The sequence below is a fragment of the Lynx canadensis genome, chromosome F2 (assembly GCF_007474595.2).
Source record: "Lynx canadensis isolate LIC74 chromosome F2, mLynCan4.pri.v2, whole genome shotgun sequence".
NCBI classification, from domain to species: Eukaryota; Metazoa; Chordata; class Mammalia; order Carnivora; family Felidae; genus Lynx; species Lynx canadensis.
Window position 1 is genome coordinate 52,406,316 of NC_044320.2, and position 13,099 is coordinate 52,419,414.

Here is a 13,099-nt window from a genome sequence, read left to right on the forward strand (position 1 = left end):
GGGGGAGAAACAGATCATGGGTGCTGTGAAGCGTGGGGAGGGGGGAGCCCTGGTCGCAAAGAAACGTGAGAGAGAGTGGAACAAACAGGAATAAACATAAGGAAAATACTTCCCCAAAGCCATTGGCTCAGTAAAGGACAGGGGCTGAATTTTGTGAGTTTTTGCAACCACCAAGGCTCAAAGACTGGAGATTCAAAAGTCCCCAAGCTTGGCTGTGATAGAGACCTAAGGACACTGCCCTACTCCTGGAGTGAAAGCAGGCAAACAACACTGGGGCAGATTACACCACTTGAGTATCATCTTAGGGGCATAGGGGGTCAACTGTTCTTACTTTTTGGAGCATGTATGTAACAGGAAACATTGCCTCTCTAGGAACAAAAGAACCAGCAGGTGCTTTTTTACCTCCCCAGCCCTCAGCATAAACCAATTTCATTAAAAAGCACAGTGCCAACACTGGCTGCCCTATCTGCTTACGTGAAGTCCCACCTATCTGCACAGTATCCACAGGTACTGCTTTTCTCAGGCAAGTGTGCCTAAAGACCAGACCAGCAGGCACGGCCCCCAGAAGATTGGCACAAACCCCTGCATGCACCACGTCTACTGACACAGAGTTCTGCAATGCTTCAACTCTAGTGGAAACACCATCAAGTTTCTTTTAGCAAGCAGACCAAAGAACACCTAGTTAATAGTATCCACACTCTGGCCAACCTTCAAATACTCCCCACTGCAAGCAAGGAGAAACTCTGCAGAGGACTGACCTGAGAGACAGAGCAACCAACACAGCAGCGGAGTGCAGGCAGCACATACCAAGGCTACTGCCTGAAGTGCTAGGCCCTGGAAATTATATGACCTCTTCTTCATAAAGCCATTACTCAGGAGCAGGAAACATAACAGGCTTTCATAACACACAGAAGACAAAGACCTAGACAAAATACCAAGACAGAGGTTCATCCCAAAAGAAAGAACAAGAAAAGGTCATGGCCAGGGATCTAACTGAAATAGATATAAGTAATACACTTGATCCAGAATTTAAAGCAACAATCATAAGGGTACATGCTGGGCTGCAGAAAAGCATAGAAGACATCTGGAAATTCTTAACACAGAGATAAAAGAGCTAAAAATCAATCAGGCCAAAATGAAAAATGCAATAAACAAGAATGGAAACAAACTGATGTAATAATCACAAGGATAGAAGAAGCAGAGGAACTAATAAGTTATGGAATATAGAATTATGGAAAATGATGAAGCTGAATGAAAGAAGGAAAGAAAAATCTTGCATCATGAAAGTAGACTTAGTGAATTCAGTGACTCCATCAAGCATAATAACATTCATGTCATAGGGGTACCAGAAGAGAAGAGAGAAAAGTGGGAAGAAGGTTTACTTAAGGACATTATGGCTGAAAACATTCCTAATCTAGGGAAGGAAACAGACATCCAGATCCAGCAGGCAAAGAAAACTCTCATCAAAATCAACAAAGCAGACTAACATCAAGATATACTGTAGTTAACTTTAAAAAATACAGTGATAAAGAAAAAAATATGAAAAGCAGCAAGACAAAAGAAGCCCCTAACTTACAAGGGAAGACCCATAAGGTTAGCAGCAGATGTCTCCACAAAAGGCAAACCAGAAAGGAGTGGCATGATATATTCAACTTGCTGAATGGAAAAATTCGGCAGCCAAGAATACTCTATCCAGCAAGGCTATCATTCAGAATAGAAGGAGAAATAAAGAGTTTCCCACAAAACAAAACTAAAGGAATTTGTAACCACTAAACCACCCTGCAAGAAATATTAAAGGGGATTCTTTGAGTGGGAAAGAAAGACCAAAAGCGACAAAAACTAGAAAGGAACAGAGAGGAGGGAGCCAAGATGGCAGAACAGCATGGAAGTTTTTTATGTGTCTTGAGTCCATGAAATGCAGGCAGACCAACACTAAACCATGCTGCACACCTAGAAAACTGATCTGAGGATTAACACCACAATCTGCAAAACCTGAACCACAGAATTCAGCAGGTACATGGCTAGGAGAGGTGAACTTGGGGAGAGAGAAGCTGCGGAGGGCAGGGAGGTGCTTTTGCATGTAGAGAGAGGAGGGAGATGGTGGGGAGAATACGGGAAAAGCACCCCTCCTCAAAAGCAGCTGGAGAGAAAGTGGAAAATTAGAAACAGCTGCAGGGACTGAACTAAAAAGGGAGAAAGAAGAAAGGAGAAAGGACAGAGTTTAAATTCCATTAAGACTGTAAACAGGGGGAGCACAAGGTCTGCCATTCCATAGCTTGATACCTGGCGGTGCTCTGGTGGGAAGGGCGAATCCCCAGGAGCAGAGTGGGGTCTGGAAAGTTCTCAGGCCACATGGGGAGAAGTGGTTCCACTGCTGGAAGGACATTTCGTAGAGACTGTGAGGCAACCAGGGCCCAGCAGACCCCAGAGAATGGCCACATTCGCTGATACTGGAACAAGGTCATTAAGGGTGAAGACTGGTGCCAGATGTGTGTTGTGATTTTCCGTAATCCCAGAAATGCCACTGCTATGCTATGTCGGGAACTTTTTCTGGGGTGGGCTGGCACCTGGCCGCAGTCTCTGGGCATTGGCAGCAACACAGTACCATGAACTCTTGGGTGCAGCTAGCATTCGGCCATTGCTCAGTGAGACCCTCTGCAGAGTGGGGGGGCGGGAGAGGGGTCAAAGCCGCAGTCTTTCAGAAGTAAGGGGCCAGGGAAAACAGCCGCATCTTAGACAAAACTCAGCAGAGAGGTACTACTTGGTCACTGTCGGTCACGAACAGTGTAAAAGCAGGGAGTGGACGAAAGCTGAAGACAAAGGATGGGTGTGTGATTGCTAATCACAAGAACAGAGTTCTGACACTAGGGACTGGGTAGCTGGGTAATGCCATTTTCACCACTCCCACGCATGCACATACACACCTACAAGTGCCACAACAATCCACCCCAGTAGGCTAGCAGCTCCATCTAGTGGAGAATGGAGCCATTACACTAAGCCGCACCCAACTGGGCCAACCTCGCTTGTCAAGAACAGCAGTCTCACCGCCTGCTTAGTTTATGGACTATAAAGCACTTCATAGTCTGACTTCTAGGGGGAAAAGGAAGTAATTTCAGTCGTATTTCAGTCTGTTAGCAGGTCCATCTATTCAATTTTTATTATTTTTCTTTTTTCTTTTTTTCTCTTTTTCTTTTCTTTTTCTTGAATACAGAAAGAGAAAAAAATTCATTTTTATTTTCCAATTTTATTAAAAATATTTTTCTTTAATTTTCTTATTACATTTTTTATTCTGTTCAAACTTTTTGAAATTCTATTTTACTTCCATCATTTTATTTTAGTCTACTTCAGTATATTCATTTTTTCAAATTTTCAAAAGATTTCCTTTTTTTCTTTTTTGTTTCTTTCCTTTTTTTGAATACAGAAAGAGAAAAAATTCATTTTTATTTTTAATTTTTATTAAAAATATTTTCTTTTTTTTCTACCATATTTTTTACTCTTGTGTAAATTTTTTTCAAATTCTAGTTTACTTCCATCATTTCATTTTAGTCTACTTCAGTGTATTCATTTTTTCAAATATTCAAGTGATTTTTTTTTCTTCTTTCCCCTTTTTTCTCTAATCTATCAAGCCACTTTCAACACCCAGACAAAAACACACCTAGGATCTAGCATATTTATTCAATTTGTGTGTGTGTGTGTGTGTGTGTTTAATTTTTTAATTTTAATATTGTTAAATTTTAATATTTTTTAACTTTAATTTTTTCTACCTCATTAATTCCTTTTCTCCCTTCAAAATGACAAAAGAAAGGAATTCACCCCAAAAGAAAGAGCAGGAAGAAACAACAGCCAGGGACTTAACCAACACAGATACAAGCAAGATGTCTGAACCAGAATTTAAAATCACAATAATAAGAATACTAGCTGGAGTCGAAAATAGATTAGAATCCTTTTCTGCAGAGATAAAAGAAGTAAAAACTAGTCAGAATGAAATAAAAATGCTATAACTGAGCTGCAATCACGAATGGATGCCACGGCAGCAAGGATGGATGAGGCAGAACAGAGAATCAGCGATATAGAGGACAAATTTATGGAGAATAACGAAGGAGAAAATAAGAGAGAGATTAAGGAAAAAGAGCACAATTTAAGAATTAGAGAAATCAGTGACTCATTAAAAAGGAACAACATCAGAATCATAGGGGTCCCAGAAGTGGAAGAGAGAAATAGGGCTAGAAGGGTTATGTGAACAAATTATAGCGGAAAACTTTCCTAACCAGGGGAAAGACACAGACATTAAAATCAGGAAGCACAGAGGACCCCCATTAGATTCAACAAAAACCGACCATCAATAAGGCATATCATAGTCAAATTCACAAAAAAAATTCAGGCAAGGAGAGAATCATGAAAGTAGCACGGGAAAAAAAGTCCCTAACCTACAAGGGGAGATGGATCAGGTTTGCAGCAGACCTATCCACAGAAACTTGGCAGGCCAGAAAGGAATGGCAGGATATATTCAGTGTGCTGAATCAGAAAAATATGCAGCCAAGAATTCTGTATCCAGCATGGCTGTCGTTCAAAATAGGAGGAGAGATTAAAAGTTTCCGAGACAAACAAAAATTAAAAGAGTTCATGACCACTAAACCAGCCCTGTAAGAAATTTTAAGGGGGACTCTCTGAGGGGATAAAAGACAAAAAGAGAGAGAGAGAGAGAGAGAGACCAAAAGCAACAAACATAGAAAGGACCAGAGAACACCACCAGAAACTCCAACTCTACAAGCATCATAATGGCAATAAATTCGTATCTTTCAGTACTCACTCTAAACATCAGTGAACTCAATGCTCCAATCAAAAGACATAGGGTAACAGAATGTATAAGAAAATAAGATGTATGCTGTTTACAAGAGACACACTTTAGACATAAAACACCTTCAGGTTGAAAATAAGGGGATATAGAACCATCTATCATGCTAATCGTCAACAAAAGAAAGATGGAATAGCCATACTTATATCAGACAATCTACACTTTAAAATAAAGACTGTATCAAGTGATTCAAAGGGCATTATATCATAATCAAGGGGTCTACCCACCAAGAAGACCTAACAATTATAAACATTTATGTGCCAAAAGTGGGAGCACCCAAATATATAAACCAATTAATCACAAACATAAAGAAATTCCTCGATAGTGATGCCATCATAGTAGGAGACTTCAACACCCCATTCACAGCAATGGACAGATCATCTAATCAAAAAATCAGCAAGGAAACAATGTCTTTGAATGACACACTGGACCAGATGCACTTAACAGATATATTCAGAACATTTCATCCTAAAGCAGCAGAATATACATTCTTCTCCAGTGCACATGGAACATTCTCCAGAATAGACCACATACTGGAACACAAAACAGCACTCAGCATGTACAAAAAGATCAAGATCATACTATGCGTATTCTCAGACCACAATGCTATGAAACTCGAAATCAACCACAAGAAAAAATTTGGAAAAGTAACAAATACTTGGAGACTAAAGAGCATCCTACTAAAGAATGAATGGGCTAACCAAGAAGTTAAAGAGGAAATTAAAAAGTATATGGAAGCCAGTGAAAATGATAAAACCACAACCCCAAACCTCTGGGATGCAGCAAAGCTAGTCATAAGAGGAAAGTGTAGAGCAATCCAGGCCTTCCAAAAGAAGAAAGGTCTCAGATACACAACCTAACATTATGCCTTAAAGAGCTGGAAAAAGAACAGCAAATAAAACCCCAAAGCAGTAAAAGACAGGAAATAATAAAGATTAGAGCAGAAATGAATGCTGTTGAAACCAAAAAAACAGTAGAACAGATCAATGAAACCAGAAGCTGGTTCTTTGAAAGAATTAACAAAATTGATAAACCACTAGCCAGTTTTATCAAAAAGAAAAAGGAAAAGACCCAAATATATAAAATCAAGAATGAAAGAGGAGAGATCACAACTAACACAGAAGAAATAATAACAACAACAAGAGAATGTTGTGAGCAATTATATGCCAATAAAAAGGGCAATCTGGAAGAAATAGACAAATTCCTAGAAACATATACACTACTAAAACTAAAACAGGAAGAAATAGAAAATTTGAATAGACCCATAACCAGAAAGGAAATCGAATTAGTAATCAAAAATCTGCCAGAAAACAAGAGTCCTGGGCCAGATGGCTTTCCATGAGAATTCTACCAAACATTTAAGGAAGAGTTAACACCTATTCTCTTGAAGCTGTTCCAAAAAAATAGAAATGGAAGCAAAACTTCCAAACTCATTCTATGAAGCCAGCAATACCTTGATTCCAAAACCAGACAGAGACCCTACTAAAAAAGAGAACTATAGACCAATTTCCCTGATGAACATGGATGTAAAAATCCTCAACAAGATATTAGCCAACAGGCTCCAATAAGACATTAAAAAAATTATTCACCACAACCAAGTGGGATTTATACCTGAGATTCAGGGCTTGTTCAATACCTGTAAAACAATTAATGTGATTCATCACATCAATAAAAAAAAGGACAAGAACCCTATGATCCTCTCAATAGATGCAGAGAAAGCATTTGACAAAATACAGCATCCTTTCTTGATAAAAACCATCAAGAAAGTAGGGATAGAAGGAGCATACCTTGAGTCATAAAAGCCATATATGAACGACCCAATGCTAATATCATCCTCAATGGGGAAAAACTGAGAGCTTTCCCCCTAAGGTCAGGAACGAGACAGGGATGTCCACTCTCACCACTGTTATTCAACATAGTATTGGAAGTCTTAGGCTCTGCAATCAGATAACACCAAAAAATAAAAGGCATCCAAATCAGCCACAAGGAGGTCAAACTTTCACTCTTCGCAGATGACATGATACTCTATATGGAAAACCTTAAAGATGTCACCAAAAAACTGCTAGAACTGATTCATGAATTCAGCAAAGTTGCAGGATAAAAAATCAACACACAGAAATCGGTTGCATTCCTATACACCAACAATGAAGCAACAGAAAGAGAAATCAAGGAAATTGATCCCATTTACTGTTGCACCAAAACCCATAAAATACCTAGGAATAAATGTAACCAAAGAGGTGAAAAATATATACACTGAAAACTATAGAAAGCTTATGAAAGAAATTGAAGAAGACACAAAAACATGGAAAAAGATTCCATGCTCCTGGATAGGAAGAACAAGTATTGTTACAATGTTGATACTACCTAAAGCAATCTACATATTCAAAGCAATCCCTATCAAAATAACACCATTCTTCACAGAGCTAGAACAAACAATCCTAAAATTTGTATGGAACCAGAAAAGACCCCAAATAGCCAAAGCAATCTTGAAACAGAAAACTAAAGCAGGAGGCATCACAATCCCAGACTTCAAGCTATACTACAAAGCTGTAATCATCAAGACAGTATGGTACTGGCACAAGAACAGACACTCAGATCAATGGAACAGAATAGAGAACGCAGATATGGACCCACAAACATATAGCCAACTAATCTTTGACAAAGCAGGAAATAATATCCAATGGAATAAAGACAGTCTCTTCAGCCAGTGGTGCTGGGAAAAAATGGGACAGTGACATGCAGAAGACTGAACCTGGACTACTTTCTTACACCATACACAAAAATAAACTCAAAATGGATGAAAGACCTCAATGTAAGACAGGAAGCCATCAAAATCCTTGAGGAGAAAGCCGGCAAAAACCTCTTTGATCTTGGCTGCAGCAACTTCTTACTCAACACGTCTCTGGAGGTAAGGGAAACAAAAGCAAAAATGAACTACTGGGACCTGATCAAAATAAAAAGCTTCTGCACAGCAAAGGAAACAATCAGCAAAACTAAAGGGCAACCAACGGAATGAGAGAAGATATTTGCAAAGGACATATCAGATAAAGGTTTAGTATCTAAAATCTATAAAGAACTTATCAAACTCAACACCCAAAAAATAAATAATCCAGTGAAGAAATGGTCAGGGGACATGAATAGACACTTCTGCAAAGAAGACATCCAGATGGCCAACCAACACATGAAAAAATGCTCAAAATCACTCATCATCAGGGAAATACAAATCAAAGTCACAATGAGATACCACCTTACACTTGTCAAAATGGCTAACATTAACAACTCAGGCAACAATAGATGTTGGCAAGGATGTGGAGAAAGAGGATCTCTTTTGCATTGTTGGCAGCAATGCAAGCTGGTGCAGCCACTCTGGAAAACAGTATGGAGGTTCCTCAAAAAACTAAAAATAGAACTACCCTACAACCCAGCGATTGCACTAGTAGGAATTTATCCAGGGGATACAGGTGTGTTGTTTCAAAGGGACACGTGCACTCCAATGTTTACAGCAGCACTATCAACAATGGCCAAGGTACGTAAAGAGCCCAAATGTCCACTGATGGATGAATGGATAAGGAAGATGTGGTATATATATACAATGGAGTGTTGCTCAGTGATCAAAAGGAATGGAATCTTGCCATTTGAACTACATGGATGGAACTGGAGGGTATTATGCTAAGTGAAATTGGTCAGAGACAGACAGATATCATATGACTTCACTCATATGAGGACTTTAAGAGACAAAACACATGAACATAAGGGAAGGGAAACAAAAATAATATAAAAACATGGAGGTGGACAAAGCATAGGAGACTCATAAATATGGCAAACAAACAGAGTTACTGGAAGGGGTGTGGGAGGGGGGATGGGCTAAGTGGGTAAGGGGCATTAAGGAATCTATTCCTGAAATCATTGTTGCACTATATGCTAACTAATTTGGATGTAAATTTAAAAAGTAAAATTAAAAAAAATAATAAACAAATCTAAGCCAAAAAAAGGAACACAGAAAATCTCCAGAAACAATGACATAACAGGTAATAAAATGGCATTAAATACAACTATCTATCATTATAGATTATGTATCTATTAAATACATTATCTAGCAATAAACTGTGAATGTAAATGGGGTAAATGCTTCAATGAAAAGATATAGGATATCAGAATGGACAAAAAAACAAGACTCATCAATATGCTGCCTACAGGAGACTCATTTTAGACCTAAAGAAACCTGCATATTGAAAGTGAGACCAAAGACTGTAACTAAAGATGAAGAAGGGCACTATATCATAATAAAGTAGAGTATCCAACAAAAAGATCTAACACTTATAAATATTTATGCCCCCAAATTAAAACACCCAAATATATAATTCAAATATAAAGAAACTCATTGATAATAATACAGCAACAGTAGGGAACTTTAACATCCCACTTACATCAATGGACAAATCATCCAAGCAAAAAATAACAAGGAAACAATGACTTTGAAAAACACAATGAACCAGATGGACTTAACTGGTATATTTGGAACATTCCATCTTAAAGCAGTAGAGTACACATTCTTGTCAAATGCTCATGTGACCTAGATCATATACTAGGTCACATATTAGGCTTCAACAAGTACAAAAAGATTGATATCATACCATACATCTTTTCTGACCACAAGACTATGAAACTTGAAGTCAACCACAAGAAAAAGATTGGAAAGACCACAAATACATGGAGGTTAAACAATATTCCACCAAAGAATGAATAGGTTAACCAAAAAATTAAATAAGAAACTAAAAAGTACATGGGAACAAATGAAAATAAAAACATGACAGTCCCAAATCTCTGGAATGCAGCAAAAGTGGTCCTAAGAGGGAAGTATATAGTGATAACAGGTCTACCCCAAAAGCAAGAATAATCCCAAATAAACAACATAACCTTATAGGAGCAGGAAAAAGAAAAATAAATGAAGCCTAAATCCAGCAGGAGAAAGGAAATAATAAAGATTAGAGCAGAAATAAATAATAGAAACCAACCAACTAACCAAACACCCAACCAACGAACCAACCAACAAACAATGAAACAGTAGAATAGATCAATGACACTGGGAATTGGTTCTTTGAAAAAAAATAATAAAATTGACAAATCCCTAGCCAAACATATCAAAAAGAAAGGAAGGAAAAATGACCCAAATATATGAAATCACAAATGAAAGAGGAGAAATAACAACCAGTACCAAACAAATACAATTTATAAGAGAATATTATGAAAAATTATATGTCAACAAACTGGAAAACATGGAAGAAAAGGCTAAATTCCTAGAAACATGTCCAACCAAAATTGAAACAGGAAGAAATAGAAAACAGACTGAAAACCAGCAAGAAAATTGAATCAGTAATCAAAAATCTCCCAACAAACAAAAGTTCAAGTCCAGATGGCTTATGAAGAAAATTCTACCAAATGTTTAAAGAAGAGTGAACACCTATTCTTCTCAAACTATTTCAACAAATAGAAATGGAAGGAAAACCTCTGAACTCATTCTATGAGGCCAGAATTACGCTGATTCCAAAACCAAAAAAAGACTCCATGAAAAAGAAAACTAGAGGCCTAAATCCCTGATGAACATGGATGCAAAAATTCTCAACAAAATAATAGCAAATTGTATCCAATAATAGATTAAAAGAATCATTCACCACAATCAATTGGGATTTATTCATGGGTTGCAAGCATGGTTCATATTCACAAATCAATCAACATGATACACCACATTAATAAAAAAAAAAAGATGAAATACATATGATCCTCTCAATAGGTGCAGAAAAAGCATTTGACAAAGTACAACATACAATCATGACAAAAACCCTCAACAAGGTAGGAATAGAGGGAAAATACCTCAACACCATAAAGGCTATATACAAAAGCCCCACAACTAATATCATTGTCAATGTGGAAAAACTGAGAGCTTTTCCTCCACACTCTGGAACAAGACAGGAATGTCTATTCTCACCACTGTTATTTAACATAGTACTGGAAGTCCTAGCCTCAGCCATCAGACAACAAAAAGAAAAAAAGAGGTATATAAATCAACAAAGAAGAAGTCAAACTTTCATTATTTGCAGATGATTTGAAACCATATAGAAAACCCAAAAGACTCCATCAAAAAATTCCTAGAACTGATGCACAAATTCAGTAAATATGCAGGATACAAAATCAATGTACCCAAATCTGGTTCACTTCTATACACCAATAATGAAGCAACAGAAAGAGAAATCAAGAAATCAATCACATTTACAAGTGCACCAAAAATCATAAGATACCTAGGAAGAAACCTAACAAAGCGGGCCAAAGACCTCCACTCTGAAAACTATATGACTGATGAAAGAAATTGAATATGACACAAAGAAATAGAAAGACATTTAAAGAAATAAAAAAACTCAGACATGAACCCACAACTACATGGTTAATTAATCTTTGACAAAGCAGGGAAGAATATCCAATGGGAAAAAGACAGTCCCTTCAACAAATGGTATTGAGAAAACTGGACAGCAACATGCAAAAGAATGAACCTGGACCACTTTCTTACACCATACACAGAAATAAATTCAAAATAGATGAACAACCTAAATGTGAGACAGGAAACCATCAAAATCCTAAAGGAGAACACAAGCAGCAATCTGTTTGACCTACCCAGAACAACTTCTTACTGGATACATCTCCTGAGGCAGGGAAACAAAAGCAAAAATAAACCATTGGGACTTCATCAAGATAAAAAGCTTCTGCGCAGCAAAGGGAAACAATCAACAAAACTAAAAGTCAACCTCTGAAATGGGAGAAGATACTTGCAAATGACATATATGATAAAGGGTTGGTATACAAAATCTAAGAACTTATCAAACTCAACACCTAAAAACAAATAATCTAGTCAAAATAATGGGCAGAATTATGAATAGACTTTTCTTGAAAGAAGACATCCAGATGGTTAACAGACACATGAAAAGATGCTCAGCATCATGCATCATCAGGGAAATACAAATCAAAGTACAATGAGATATCACCTCTCACCTGTAAGAATGGCTAAAATCAACAACAAACTTTAATACTTCCAAATTTATCCACTAACTCACTGTATTAGTAATCACTATGCTTAATGTATTTTGGAGATTATCAAACCAATTCTACAATTGATTTAGAAATACAAAGTAATGAGATTGGAGGGAAGATGACTGCGTAGGAGGACGCTGGGCTCACCGCGCGTCCTGCTGATCACTTAGATTCCACCTACACCTGCCTAAATAACCAAGAAAACAGCCAGAGGATTAGCAGAACGGAGTCGCCAGACCCAAGCGCAGACGAGAGGCCCACGGAAGAGGGTAGGAAGGGCGGCGAGGCGGTGCGCGCTCCACGGACTGGCGGGAGGGAGCCGGGGCGGAGGGGCGGATCGCCGGCCAAGCAGAGCCCCCGAGTGTGGCTGACAAAAGCGGAGGGGCCTGACGGACTGTGTTCCGACAGCAAGCGCGACTTAGCGTCTGGGAGGTCATAAGTTAACAGCTCTGCTCGGAAAGCGGGAAGGCTGGAGGACAAAGGGAGGGAGAGCTGCTGAGCCCCCGGACAACAGAGCTCAGTTTGGTGGGGAACAAAGGCGCTCGCCAGCGCCATCTCCCCCGCCCATCCCCCAGCCAAAATCCCAAAGGGAACCGGTTCCTGCCAGGGAAATTGCTCGCTCCGCGCAAACACCCAACTCTGTGCTTCTGTGGAGCCAAACCTCCAGCAGCGGATCTGACTCCCTCCCGCTGCCACAGGGCCCCTCCTGAAGTGGATCACCTAAGGAGAAGCGAGCTAAGCCTGCCCCCCCTCCCGCCGTGCACCTTGCCTTCCCACCCCAGCTAATACGCCAGATCCCCAGCATCACAAGCCTGGCAGTGTGCAAGTAGCCCAGACGGGCCACGCCACCCCACAGTGAATCCCGCCCCTAGGAGAGGGGAAGAGAAGGCACACACCAGTCTGACTGTGGCCCCAGCGGTGGGCTGGGGGCAGACATCAGGTCGGACAGCGGCCCCGCCCACCAACTCCAGTTATACACCACAGCACAGGGGAAGTGCCCTGCAGGCCCTCACCACACCAGGGACTATCCAAAATGACCAAGCGGAAGAATTCCCCTCAGAAGAATCTCCAGGAAATAACAACAGCTAATGAGCTGATCAAAAAGGATTTAAATAATATAACAGAAAGTGAATTTAGCATAATAGTCATAAAATTAATCGCTGG